Source organism: Trachemys scripta, chromosome 11 (assembly GCF_013100865.1).
Source record: "Trachemys scripta elegans isolate TJP31775 chromosome 11, CAS_Tse_1.0, whole genome shotgun sequence".
In the NCBI taxonomy this organism is placed as follows: Eukaryota; Metazoa; Chordata; order Testudines; family Emydidae; genus Trachemys; species Trachemys scripta.
In genome coordinates, this window is record NC_048308.1 from 23,918,837 (window position 1) to 23,932,300 (window position 13,464).

Genomic DNA, 13,464 nt, shown 5'->3' on the forward strand with positions numbered 1-13,464 from the left:
GGATGAGGGGTGCAAGCTCTAAGAGGGAGTTTGGGTGCAGGATGAGGCTCCAGGCTGGGGCATAGTGTTAGGGTGCAGGAGGGGGTATCGGGTGCTGGCTCTGGGAGGGGGATCAGGGCTGGGGTTTGGGGTGCAGGAGAGGGTTCAGGGTGCAGAAGGGGGTATTGGGTGCTGGCTCCAGGAGGGGGCTCAGGGCTGGGGTGCAGGAGGGGGTATGGGGTGCTGGCTCTTGGAGGGGTCTCAGGGCTGGGGATTGGGGTGAGGCCTCCCACCAGGCAGCACTTACCTCCCGTTGGCAGTGGGCGCAGCGAGGCTAAGGTAGGCTCCCTGTCTACTCCGGCCCCACACCGCTCCCAGAAGGGGCCAATGCGCCCCTGGGTGGGGGCAGGGGCCACATGGCTCTGTGTGCTGCCCCACTCTACAAGCTCTGTCCCTGCAGCTCTCCTGGCTAATAGAAGCTGCGGGGGCAGTGCTTGCAGGCAGGAGCAGTGCGCAGAGGGAGACCCCTACCCCTGGGGCTGTGAGGCCACGCTCGCCGCTTCCGGGAGCAGCGTAGGGCCAGGGTACGGAGTCTGCCTTAGCACCGCCAGAGATTGCTATCGACTGGGCGATCCTCAGTCGACAGGTTGGTGACCCTTTTCATCAAACGTTTGTGCAGTTTTAAGAAACTCACTTTTTGGTGTCAGGCAATGCCCAGGGTCTGGTGCCAGCCTAAAGCTTATGGTTATCTTGGGATCAACATGCAAACATAATGTTTCACGTTTACCCATATTCATACACATACTGAAATTATTTTTTCGTATTTGAAAAGCAGTTGGATTCAGGAACAAATGAGTAATATATGACCTATCTGTTCATGAATCTAACTTAATGTTGCTGTTTATTATTTGTAATATCGTAGCATCTAGGAGCCCTAGTCATTGACCAGAGCCCCATTCTGCTCGGTGTGTACACAAACAGAACAAAAAGATTGTCCCTACCCCAAGGAGCTCATAGTCTAAGCATAAGATGAGACAACTGGTAGATGGGGGAGTACAAGTGAACAGTCATCATGATAGGCAGTGATCGGGGCACACGAACAGCCTAGCCGGTGTCAAGTGTTTTGTAGGCATCATGGCAAAGGAGAGTTTTGAAAGTGGATAATGAGGTAGTTTTACTGATGTTTATAGGGAGCACATTCCAAGATTGATGAACAGCATGGGAGAAAGCATGAAAACATGCTTGTTATGACCATTTTAACAAGTGGACAGTGGAGGATGACATAATGGGCCAACTGAAGGCAAATATCAACATGTTTGGCCATTTGTTACATCTTGAGATTATTTTTAAAATTTAGTTTAGAATGTGTATCCTGTTTTTATGTTGATTAGAAATGGCTCTTTCTTTATACTGCAGCAATGGAAAATCTGTGGATAAGGTCCATCAGTGGCTATTAGCCAAGATGGTCAGGGACTCAATCCCATGCACTGGGTATCCCTAAATCTCTGACTGCCAGAAACTGGGACTGAATGACAGGGGATGATCACTAGATAATTGCTCTGGTCTGTTCATTCCCTCTGAAGCGTCTGGCACTGGCCACTGTTGAACGACAGGATACTGGGCTAGATGGACCATTGGTCTGACCTAGCATGGCCATTCCTATGTTCTTATGTGCCCACATTCCAGCAGCATGTAACTTTTTTTTTTTTTTTTTTTTTTTTAAAGAATAGTAAAATATCACTAATTGGGCTTATTTTTCTTATAGTAAGAGTGAATTAATTTTTTTTTCCAGCTGTGTTTGTAAATTTTTATGATTTAATAAGGCTTACAATCGAGTCGTATACTGTACAGTAGACTTCAAGAGCAATAGTAACCCAAAATCGTTTTGATTAATTTTTATTGATTTTTCTACAGAAACAGACAACATAAAGTACAAAAGAGTAAATGATATGTTTCCAAATACTGTACGCCTCAGGGGATGGCCAATAGAATTATCCAATTACGCAGTTTTACAACATATCAAAGCTGCAAGACCAGACAAAACAAAACCAGACAATCTTACCATAGACATTAAATGTTAATGGGGGGTAATAGAAATAAAATAGCAAAAGATGTACATGAATAGTGAAAGGAGGGAACGAAGGGGTTGGCAGCGGGGGAGGAGTTAAAAAGAAAAAGGGTTAGGAATGTCATTCTTTTTAGAAACATAGTCCAAATTTAGATAGCTGCTCTCTGTGGAGATAACCCAGCGTCAGCAGCCAGACCTCAGCCGAAAATTATGTCCTAGATTATTAATTGCTAATCTAAGTTTAACTCTGCCACGAAGACTTTGGTTCTTGAGTGCTCCAATGATCATTTTACAAAAATGGAAGAGTAGGTTTCTGCTCAGAATAGAGCAGTGGTATTCAGACCAGTCTGAGTAACCTAGAATTTTTTTTTAAGAATTAAATCTATTTAATCGAAAACCACCAGTTCTCAAATTTTTAAACCTCTGTCAAGTGAGTTATATATTCATATACCATAGATAAACTTGTCTGTTTTGTTTATTTGTGGGGCTGTCTCATGATAAAAAGTATAAATATATGTAATGTACTATGGGGGAGCAGAGGATTTGTTTTTAAACAACAACTATGACAAATCTTATTCTTACTATTTTTGTTGTATTTTTCATGTAGTCCAGAAAGAATTGTCACTAAAATGCACTTTAAAAAAAATAGCTTAATTCAGTGCTTCTTTTTCTACAAACATTAGAAATGCGGGCGTACAGTAATTAAAATATATATAACATATATAATAAATAGTTTTTCTTTGATACTTCGTTGGCAGAGAGTCTATTTGAAAAGTTCATCTTCGGAAACTGATGGAACTAATTTGGTTTAGGAGCCCTTCAGAAGAAAGTTATTTACCACCTAGTCTTGCACCACTGAAGTTACTGGGCACTTTACCATCAGCTTCAGTGGCTACAGCATAAAGGCCTCATTTACTTACTTTTTATTGAAGATGGGGGAAAAAAATTGACTGTATAGATCAAATGTTGGCAGTACAGATAAAGCCATACAGCAAAACTGAGATAGTATAGCTTCTCAATTATAGCAGGCATGCTACACAGATTTAGAATTTTTGACAAAAAACAGTTGCCATTAAATGTATTTAATCACTGTGGCCTTGATCCTGCTTTGGGTATCCTGTGGGTAGGCTACAGTGTTCATGTGAAGTCTATTAATATAATTAATGGAGCCTTACGCAGGTGCAGCTGTCCACCCACAAGCTACACATTGCAATAATAGACTGCAATCCTGCAAAAACAACCATATTTTACTGTAGAAATATGGTTGATTAAAATAAAAAAAATTAAAGATAAATGAAACTACTTACTTCATGTGTTAAACTGATAGCTGAACTATTGACCTGATCATGCTCCCTTGGCAGTCAGCAGGGCCGGCTCCAGCATTTCTGCCGCCCCAAGCAAAAAAAAATCGGCGGCAGCAAATGGAAAAAAAAAAGCCGCGATGGGCGGCGGCAGTTCAGCGGCAGGTCCTTCGCTCCTAGAGGGAGTGAGGGACCTACTGCCCCCAAATTACCGCAGGTGCCGCCCCTCTCCCTTGGCCGCCCCAAGCACCTGCTTGTTAAGCTGGTGCCTGGAGCCAGCCCTGGCAGTCAGTGTAGTGTCTTTCCACTGGCATTTTAACATATAAATTAAATTCTAGATGAATCATTATGTCATGTCCCACCACAGTTTGAAAATGTAATTTGATTACTGACATGTAAATGTATATAGGTACAGAAAATTCTATCCATTGTAATAAATGAATCCATATTTTATTTATTTTTGAGAACAGAAATACTAACAAATGGCATTTTATGATTAGATTTGTTCTTTAACAAAGTTGTCTGTGAAAACTGCAACTTTTAATTCCAGGGTTTCTCTTCTGAAAGTTCTCTCTAAACAATTTTAATTCTCCAGAGTTGTACTGGATATAGTTTAATTTTCTTTCAGTATTCTTGTTTAACTTCCAGTCTGTATGTTCAGTATTGCTTTTATGTACTCTTTAACATATTAGGTGGTAATTTTAATGGTGTTATTGCTTTGGGAACCATAACTATGGATTTCTTGCATTTGGTGCGTTTAAAATCTTAACCATAATATTTTATTAATATAGTTAAAGAATTAAAATAAAAGGGAATGTATTGTAAGATAACAGCATTATTCATTTTTGTATTTTTGTTTCAAAAAGCCCAATTATGCTAAAATCAGTCTGAATTGTGTACTTTTTGTGTTTTTAGATCGTGCTGGAGAATGTTGGTTTTTGAATACATAAGTGTTGAAGAACATAGTGTTTACAGACAAAATCCTTAAAATCTGGTTTTTTAGACATCAAAGGTAGGTAAAAGTTTGTCTATATTTAAATACATGTATACAAACTAATACATTTTGTTTTTTATCTCAAATATGTCCTATAAAGAACAGCACAAAAAATTAGGAATCCCAACTCAACTCCTCAGACGTGTGAATGTCTATTATAAGGGTAATCATCATAGTATTAATAAGAAAGCACAGCTTCCTTTTTACTTAAGTTATAAAAATAGGAAACTTTATTCAACTAGTCTTCCTTCTGTTTAGTTTTCTATAGCCTCCCATAACTGCACTGTCTATGTGTAGTGGCTGTGATACCTAGAATGTCATGTTTTGGAATATAAAAAGCAGGCAGATAATATATTTGGAAGATTACAGTTTATATATGGAAAAGAAATGATAAACAACATATAATGTAAAATATAGTGATACATTTTCTTAGATTTTTGTATAGGATTTTAGGTGTCTGACTCTCATTGATTTTAATTGAAGTTGTGCAGCTAAAACCCAGCATGCGCTTTGTTTTTAATATTTAACTTTATTCTGAAGTGTACGGACTCTGGCCACCAAAACAAATGTCAGACATTCAGGAGACTTCTCGTGTGTGATTTTTCTATGCATTATACTTATTGGTAAATTGAATAAGTAATGAAAACTTTAGATATTGTTGTAACATGAAGAATTAATCTATTTATAGTTAACTTAATAAATGGAGATTTGAAATGTTATTGCCCTCATCCAACTCCCTTTCCGTTTTTGTAAAATTTAATCTGAGACATCATGTGGAATTTATTGATGACTATATTGTAAACATTTGATTATCAGTACAGCTGATCAATAAGCAAAGCAATCAAGAAATAATTTTGTAATATAGTAAACTCCTGGCAGGCCAGTTTAATTCACGTGTAGCTTAGTTAGATGAGTCTAAGAATGGCTTGGGGCTTCTGCCCAGGCTCGGGGTGCCAGTTTTTCAGGGGGCCCCCAAATTGGACAGGGCCCCTGGGCACAGGCCCTGTGGGTCTTTGCATTAATCTGCTACTGGTTGTGACTAGCAGTTAGGAGTCCCTGGCTGGGGTGCTCCCAGCAGCATGGGGGGGGGGGGGGGATCAGACTCACTGCCACCTCCAGGAGCCTCTTCCAGCTGCAGGAAGCTCCGCAGCTGCTGCTTTCAGTGCCCAGCTCTGAACACAGCACAAAAGTGAAGGCGGCAATTCCATGATCCCCCTACAACAGCATTTCAACCCCCCACACCCTTCTTTGGGTCAGGACCTCCGCAGTTACAACACTGTGAAATTTCAGATGTAAACATCTGAAAATGTGAAACTGACTAATTTTCAAATCCTATGGCTATGAAATTGACCAGAATGGACCATGAATTTGGTAGTGTCCTAATTATTGCTTGTAAACTGAGGTTACGTCTACATTACAGACCTTACAGCAGCACAGCTATGCCACTGTAAGGTCTCCTGTGTAGATGCTCTTTGCCAGCAGGAGAGAAGTCTCCTGCTGACATAATTAAACCACCCACAATGAGCGGCCGTTAGCTATGTTGAGCCTCTCCTGCCAGCATAGTTCTGCCCACACTAGCACTTTTGCCGGTGAAATTTGTCAGTCAGGGATGTGTATTTTTCATCTCCCTGACCAACAAAAGTAGTAACGTAGACAAAGCCTGAGAAAATTGATATGGAAGTCATTGAGAATATATGTACACACACATACATACGTACATACACACACATTTTTACAAAGTCAGTTTTCAGAGTGGAACTGCATGTTAAAGAGTGGGGGGCAGTTGCATACAGTTCAAAAATATGATTTGCCCAGGAGGCCTTTCAATATCAAATTAAATGTTCTGCACATCCCCTCGAAACACTTTCAGGTATGGACTGACACACCAATTTTTCCTCCCATTCATTCTCCCTACTTTCCTCAGAAGTCCCATGCCTGTCTTCATCAGAAAGGTTGCAATATGAGGCAGTCCCTGCCTACTACAGGAGCTTATTTGGCTGTCTCTCCATTGCTTCCAACCTCTGCTTGCCCACAGAACAAGGGACCAAGTGAACAGCCATTATTCTTATAGTTATTGTGCTATCAGAAGATTCCTTAGCCTGGATTCTCTATTGTTCTAGCATGTCTTTGCAAATGTTAGTTACACGTTTCAGAGCTTTTTGTTTTTATTTTTAGTTTTGTGATAGAGATTTAAAATATATATATCAGTTTTGGGTCTTTCCCATGCAAACTCTGTGCATATGGAGGATGTATTTTTTTTTTAAGTGCAGATTATTAGGATGCACAACATGTGCTACAATACCAAAATCCTAAAAAGTAATTTAGTTCTTGGACTCTCTCTTTCTACATGGTAGAATAAAAGTATCATAACTGACTGGTCTATTGTGTGGTTGTTTCTTTCAGGTAGTGCTTTTCAGACTACAAATAGATGTGTGGTATTGCACCAAAACTTATTTCCTGTTTTGCATCTTGGGATGGAGAGCTACCACCCTTGTAAAAATTTCTTGGCTATACTGTAATTTCTGTTGTTCATTTATTTTCTTTGAAAAAGTTTATTAAAAAAATAGATGTAGTTTAAAAAAATAAAACTAGTTTAAATGGCATTTCTGATTTACACATACTCTATAGATCACATTTCTTAAAGTCTTCTAAACTTTAAGATTAAATTAGGATTTAATTACATAATTCTTTTTGTTAATTGAATGTATAATGAAACCTTGAAACTACACGCTTGCTACTTTAATTCCTCTTATCAGTCTTCAGGTATCTGTCTGACATTTAATGCATGTTCCGTCAGTTCAGTAAATATTTGTACAGATTGTTAAAGCTTGTTAATAGTTCCTGTTAGTAGGGCAGTACTTTACGCTCTTTTAAATCAGATTATATTACAGGAGCCACCTCTGCTTCTGAAATCATTATGCATTTGGGTAAATACTTCAGAATTCCATTTGATAGCCATATGTTTCAGGATCAGAAATTATACCCTCCTGTACAATAAATGGGACTAAATTGTTTCCATCTTTGAAACTTTCATAATGCTTATTTTGTTTTCCTGTTTTCTAAGTAAAGCATGAATCTACTTCAGTTAACACACACACATTTTAGGAGGCATTTTGTTTGTTACATATTTTATCATCAGTACATATCAAATGTGTAGAATAATTTCTATGCCTACCACAGTAAGGAGGGCATACTGTGCTTTCCATGTTGAAACTCTGGATCAAATTCATGTCTGGTATAACTTTGTACCTGGTAAAACTCCATTGAAGTTCAGTCCCTCCCTAAAACATACCTATACAGTGATATTTACAAATAAGTGCTCTCTGGTATTTGTTAGGCAAGTGACAAGCTGAAACTTCTGTTTTTATGTAATACTGTTTTTTGTTTGCTTTTTTTTTTTAATTGTTAGCTCATCCTCCCAGCCTCACATGTTTGTCTCATCTACCTGTTCTGTCCTGTCTGATGCCTAGATGGCAAGTACTCTGAGCCAAGACTTTCATCTTGGTTGCTTGTTTGTACAGGGGAGGGATAGCTCCGTGGTTTGAGCATTGGCCTGCTAAACCCAGGGTTGTGAGTTCAATCTCTGAGGGATCACTTAGGGATCTGGGGCAAAATCAGTACTTGGTCCTGCTAGTGAAGGCAGGGGACCGGACTCAATGACCTCTCAGGGTCCCTTCTAGTTCTATGAGATAGGTATATCTCCATGTATTTATTTATAGTATTTAGCACAGTGGGGCCCTGATCGTTGACTGAGATTCATAGCACCACTGTAGTAGAAATAGTAATAGTAATACTTCTATATGTTGCCATGTGAATTTAGCTCATTAGCTAATTAATGTCCACCTCTGTGTGAGAGAGAATCCTATTATCTCCATTTTATAGAAGGGTTTATCAACGAGTTTGTAACTTGTCTAAGGCTATTTAGTATGTCTGTTTGAAAACAGAAATTATGCCTTAGGAGTTCCTGCTCAAACAAAACCTCTCCTCTTTTGTGGCAGGCAAGCTGATCATGTTTTATTTTATACCAAATTTGCATTTGTTTAAAATGTGAATACACACATGCTCTTGTACCTAATATTCATTGAGTTGTAAGCAACCGTTATTTTTAGTTTGCACATCTGCATTTTTTTAAATTGTAGGTAAAAATTTAATAATTTTAGTACTGCAGGCTTTTCCTTGTTTTCTAAAACTTGTTTTGTGGTAGGATGCTGCTCTTTTAATCAGCAATACAAGACCATTCAGTGCAACCCATTGAAAACTGATCTATTTAATAGAAAGTTTGTCCAGCCTGTAGAACTAATATTCTTCTTCTTACACATTTGGGCAGCAGTGATGTGACAGGGAAGAGCTCATTCTTCAGAACTTTATGCCTGATTCAAGCAGTGTAAAATTGTGAATTTTGGATTTTAGTAGTGGGCCAGACCAAGGCTGATAGAGCATCAGGTGTAGACTCAAATAGGGGCACAGCTCAGTGACCCAAATTTGGATTACTATCTAGTTAGTACTGTTGGAAGAGTGTGGAGTGTGTTTGTGTCTTCAGTTCTTTTAAATATCTGTCCTGGTTAAGTAACATTTTTCTTATTATAAGTTTTTCAGCTTCTTGGCTCTTGGGCCAAGTTCAACTGTAAAGGTGCTAACTGCCACCTAATATCATTCACCTCTCTTCTCCTATGTTAAGGGGTGTAATATGCATCTGAGCCAAATAGGCCCCTCATTTATTAGGTCTTGGATCCACTTGGGCAACCTGAGTTCAATACTTTGTTTCCCTGTCAACTCTGCTAGCTGAAAGCAGACAAGAAATAATTAAAGGGTTTGGAATACACACAGCTGAATGTCATGACTAGGGCCCTACCAAATTCACAGTCCATTTTGTTCAATTTCACGGACATAGGATTTAAAAAATTCTAAATTTCATGATTTCATCTGTTTAAATCTGAAATTTCACTGTGTTGTATTTGTAGGGTCCTGACCCAAAAAGGAGTTGTGGGGCGTGTTGCAAGGTTATTGTGGGGGGAAGGGGTTGCTGTATTGTTACCCTTACTTCTGCACTGTTTCTGGTGGTGGCACTGCCTTCAGAGCTGAGCAGCTGGAGAGCGGCAGATGCTAGCTGGGAGCCCAGCTCTGAAGGCAGAGCCGCCGCCAGCAGCAGCGCAGAAGTAAGGATGACATGATATGGTATTGCCACCCTTACTTCTGCGCTGATGCCTGAAGAGTGGTAGGAAGTGTCTCCCAGGATCAAAGTGTGCATTTCAACTTCCCCTACGGTGATCTTCTGGTCCAGGAAGAAAGTCCCTGCTTGCAGCTTCCAGAATAGGCCAGCGTTCCGAAAGATGCCTGCATCATGCACCTTTCCGGACCAGCCTGCATTAATGTCTGTGAAACGCCCACGAGGATCCACAAGCACCTGGAGAACCATAGAGAAATACCCCTTCTGATTAATGTACTCAGTGGCTAGGTAGTCTGGTGCCAGAATTGGAATATGCGTGCCATCTATCGCCCCTCTGCGGTTAGGGAAGCCCATTTGTGCAAAGCCGTCCACAATGTCATGCACGTTGCCCAGAGTCATGGTCTTTCGGAATAGGATGCGATTAATGGCCCTGCACATTTCCGAACTGGCTAGCGACCAATCAGTAGTGGTCTGGAGTAGCCAGCTTCCACTGTGCAATTGCCACGTGCTTCTCCAACGGCAGGGCAACTGTCATTCTCATGTCCTTGTGCCTCAGGGCTGGGGCAAGCTCATCACAATGTCCCATGAATGTGGCTTTCCTCATCTGAAAGTTCTGCAGCCACTGCTCATCATCCCAGACATGCATGATGATGTGGTCCCACCACTCGGTGCTTTATTCCTGAGCCCAAAAGTGGCATTCCACTATGGTCAGCACCTCCATGAATGCCACAGGCAATCTCATGTCATAGCTACCAAGCGTGGAAAGATCAATGTCGCACTCCTCATGCCTTTGTAGTTTAAAGAATAACTCCACTGCCACTCACGACGTGTGAGAGCTAGCAGCATACTGGTCAACATTGCGGGATCCACTCCTGCAGATGGAAGAGGCAGAGCGTGCAGTACACAAACCGTTGAAAGATGGCGCCAAATGCGGACGGAAGTAGAGGGATTGCTGGGATGCAAAGCAATGCATCACAGGGCATTGGGACAGGACCCAGGTTGTCCCGCGATCCCCTCCGCCTTCCCACAACTCTTAGCGGCAGAAGTGGAAGCAATGCTCTCTGGGATAGCTGCACAGAGTGCACCTCTCCAAATACCACTGCAAGTGTGAACACGCTATTGCGCAGGCAGCTGACAGTGTGAACACACAACAGCGATTTCCCTTCAGCGCTCTCTGAGCGGCGCTGTGACTGCCGGCACTGTAACACTGCCATTGTAGACATACCCTAAGTAAAATCAAATAAAGTGAAACTTTGGGGGCAAGTCATTTGCCAGAATTTTTTTAACCTTTTCTACAAAAAAAATCCTGAAAAATGTGTATTAGTAAGAGAGTGTGGGTTTGGTTTGGTTTTCAGTGTACATACAGTACTGTTAAGGTGAGCATCCTGGGTTGTTATATATGTACAGTGAGATGGAACTTTGTGTTTACTTATGTTCTCTGTTAGATCTGGTTTATTTAAAGTGTTCAGAGCCTTAATTATCATGAGTGCTTTAACATGTTTTAGAATTCAGATAGAAGAGGCATACTTGTAGAAATTAAGGCTGTTTTGTACAGAGTAGAGTACCATGTGACATGCCATGTCTAGTTTGGGGATTTTATTATTTTCTTAGCCATCAGTGTTACTACTTCTTTATTGACCAATAAAGGTCTCCCAAGCTAAGCTAATACAAATAAATTAATCAAAGCTAACAGTCCACCTGATCCATTTATCAACAATCATTTTGACACTTTATTTTTACTACTGTATTATAAATGCATAACTCACACATAGGCTGGATTCAGAGGACCATGCTTAAGGACTGTGCAAAATAAGTGTCCCAGGCACTCTGATTCTTTAATGGATCTATTCTCTCCTTGATCCATGCGTGGTGGCTTTTTTTGTTTTGTTTTGATTTAACAGCTTTCTGTAGTGGACAGTATATAACCCTAAATAAGGACTCAATCATTTACCCGTTTGGTAAATGCCATGATCAGGCCCTGTGTGTGTAAATATAGGATTGATGGACAGCATATACTGTTAAACTTTTGTATTGGATTTTAACTTTCTGAAATTGTACATGGAAGCTTGAAATAGTACATTTTTGTATTATTTATTTATAATGATGATAAAGCATAGAATCAAGAAAAGCAGGTTGCCAAACCAATCTGTAACCTGAGGGAAGAACACAACTTTTACTTTTCTTTCCCAAATTTCCAAAGCAGGTGAATGTCTTCTCCAGCTTGCAAGACATATACAGTCTAGGGTTGCCAGGCATCCGGTTTTCACCAGAACATCCGGTCGAAAAGGGACCGGGCCACTAAAAGTCTGGTCGGCGGTGCAGCAGGCTAAGGCAGGCTCCCTGCCTGCCCTGGCTCTGCACAGCTCCCGGAAATAGATGGCATATCCGGCTGCTAGATGCAAGAGTGGTCTGGGGGCTCTGTGTGCTGCCCCCACCTGCTGGCGCCACCCCCAAGCTGCCTGCCCCAGCCCTGAACCCCTTCCCGCACCCCAACCCTCTGCCCCAGCCCTGAACTTCCTCCCACACCCATACTCTGTCCCGGAGTCTGCACTCCAAACCCCTCAGCCCCAGCTTTGTACCCCAAATCTTTCATCTCTGGCCCCACCCGAGAGCCCACATCCCCAGCACTGTACACTTTGTATTCTGTGTTTGTAATTGAAATCAATGCATTTGAAAATATAGAAAACATCCAAAAATATTTAAATAAATGGTATTCTATTGTTTTAACAGCAATTAATCGCATGATTAATCTCATTAATTTTTTTAATCACTTGACAGCCCTAGTTTCTAGTTCTGTCTCCAGTCTAAATTAATAGGTAGTTTCTTCTGATCTGTTGTTAAACCCTTTGCCATTTTTGATATGTTTCATGTCCTTATAGCCATGACCCCTTTGTGTGTGGCTATCTGTGTCTCTCATCTTTTCCTGTCTTTTGAGAAAGCAGTTGTTTCATGAAGGTCTGAGCCATTTTTCTCCACCCATAGATTAGATCTTATGGTGGGATTTTCAAAAATATTTAAATTTGTTAGGAACTCAAGACTCATTGACCCTGAATATTACTTTACTTGTGATTATTATTTTTTAAATTGTTTTCTAGTAAACAGTAGTAAATGTACCCCCTTTGTAGTATCAAATCTAGGGGATCTTTTAAATAATGCTTGATTGAAATATTGGATTAAACAAAGAAGCTAAAGACTGCCTAAACATAATTCTCTTACCATTTTCACCAAGTTCAAATTCCCTTTCCATAGGAATAGGAAGGTTAAAACCCATAACTAAACACACACAATTCCTATTTAAATTTAATGATCCCCAATTATTCTACAGTTGCATCATGCTGAGGAAAATCTTTATCAAGAATGTAGTGAAGATTTCAACTCTCTCTTGAAGCAGTTATTGTAAATAAATTGCAAATTAAAGTGGCTTCCAAGCTTCAAAATGAGAAGATGGTGCAAATAAAGCATATTTTTGAAGGGAAAATAAAAATTCCCATACAGTTTTTTTCTGTTACTTAATTGATCAAATTATGTTGAAAATTGTCTGCTTGTTATTTTTATTGCTAACTGGCAAAATATTGAAAAATGCTGTGGTACTAAAGTGAATTGGTTTTCTATCTATAACATTGACATTTCTGTGGCAGAAACTGGTAAAATCAATGTGTTCTTTTAGTATCAACTATTTCCTAAAGACCTTGTGCGATAAGCAGTGGAGGCTTTTGTATGCAAAGCTTTAGCTTTATTTGCATGTCATCCACATGTTTCAATCCACACAAACTCAGCAGTTTGGATAACTCTAGAACAAGTACTGTTTTTTCTAATTCTAATATCCTAATTCTGCCAGGAAGTGTTTGCAAAATCTTGTCTTACAGTTTCACATACACCCCACCCCGATATAACGCGACCCGATATAATATGAATTCGGATATAACGCGGTAAAACAGCACTCCGGGGGGTGGGG

At 40.1% G+C, this 13,464-nt stretch overlaps 1 protein-coding gene across 7 annotated transcripts in view; it reads left to right on the top strand.

Annotated features, from left to right (window-relative positions):
* MBD5 (methyl-CpG binding domain protein 5) overlaps positions 1–13,464 on the top strand; it is a 242,743-nt gene that overhangs the window by 55,951 nt on the left and 173,328 nt on the right. For all 7 annotated transcript variants that reach the window (XM_034785452.1, XM_034785449.1, XM_034785451.1 and 4 more), the window contains exon 2: positions 4,264–4,360. The gene's annotated coding sequence lies outside the window, so the exon portion shown is untranslated. The remainder of the gene's footprint in view (positions 1–4,263; positions 4,361–13,464) is intronic.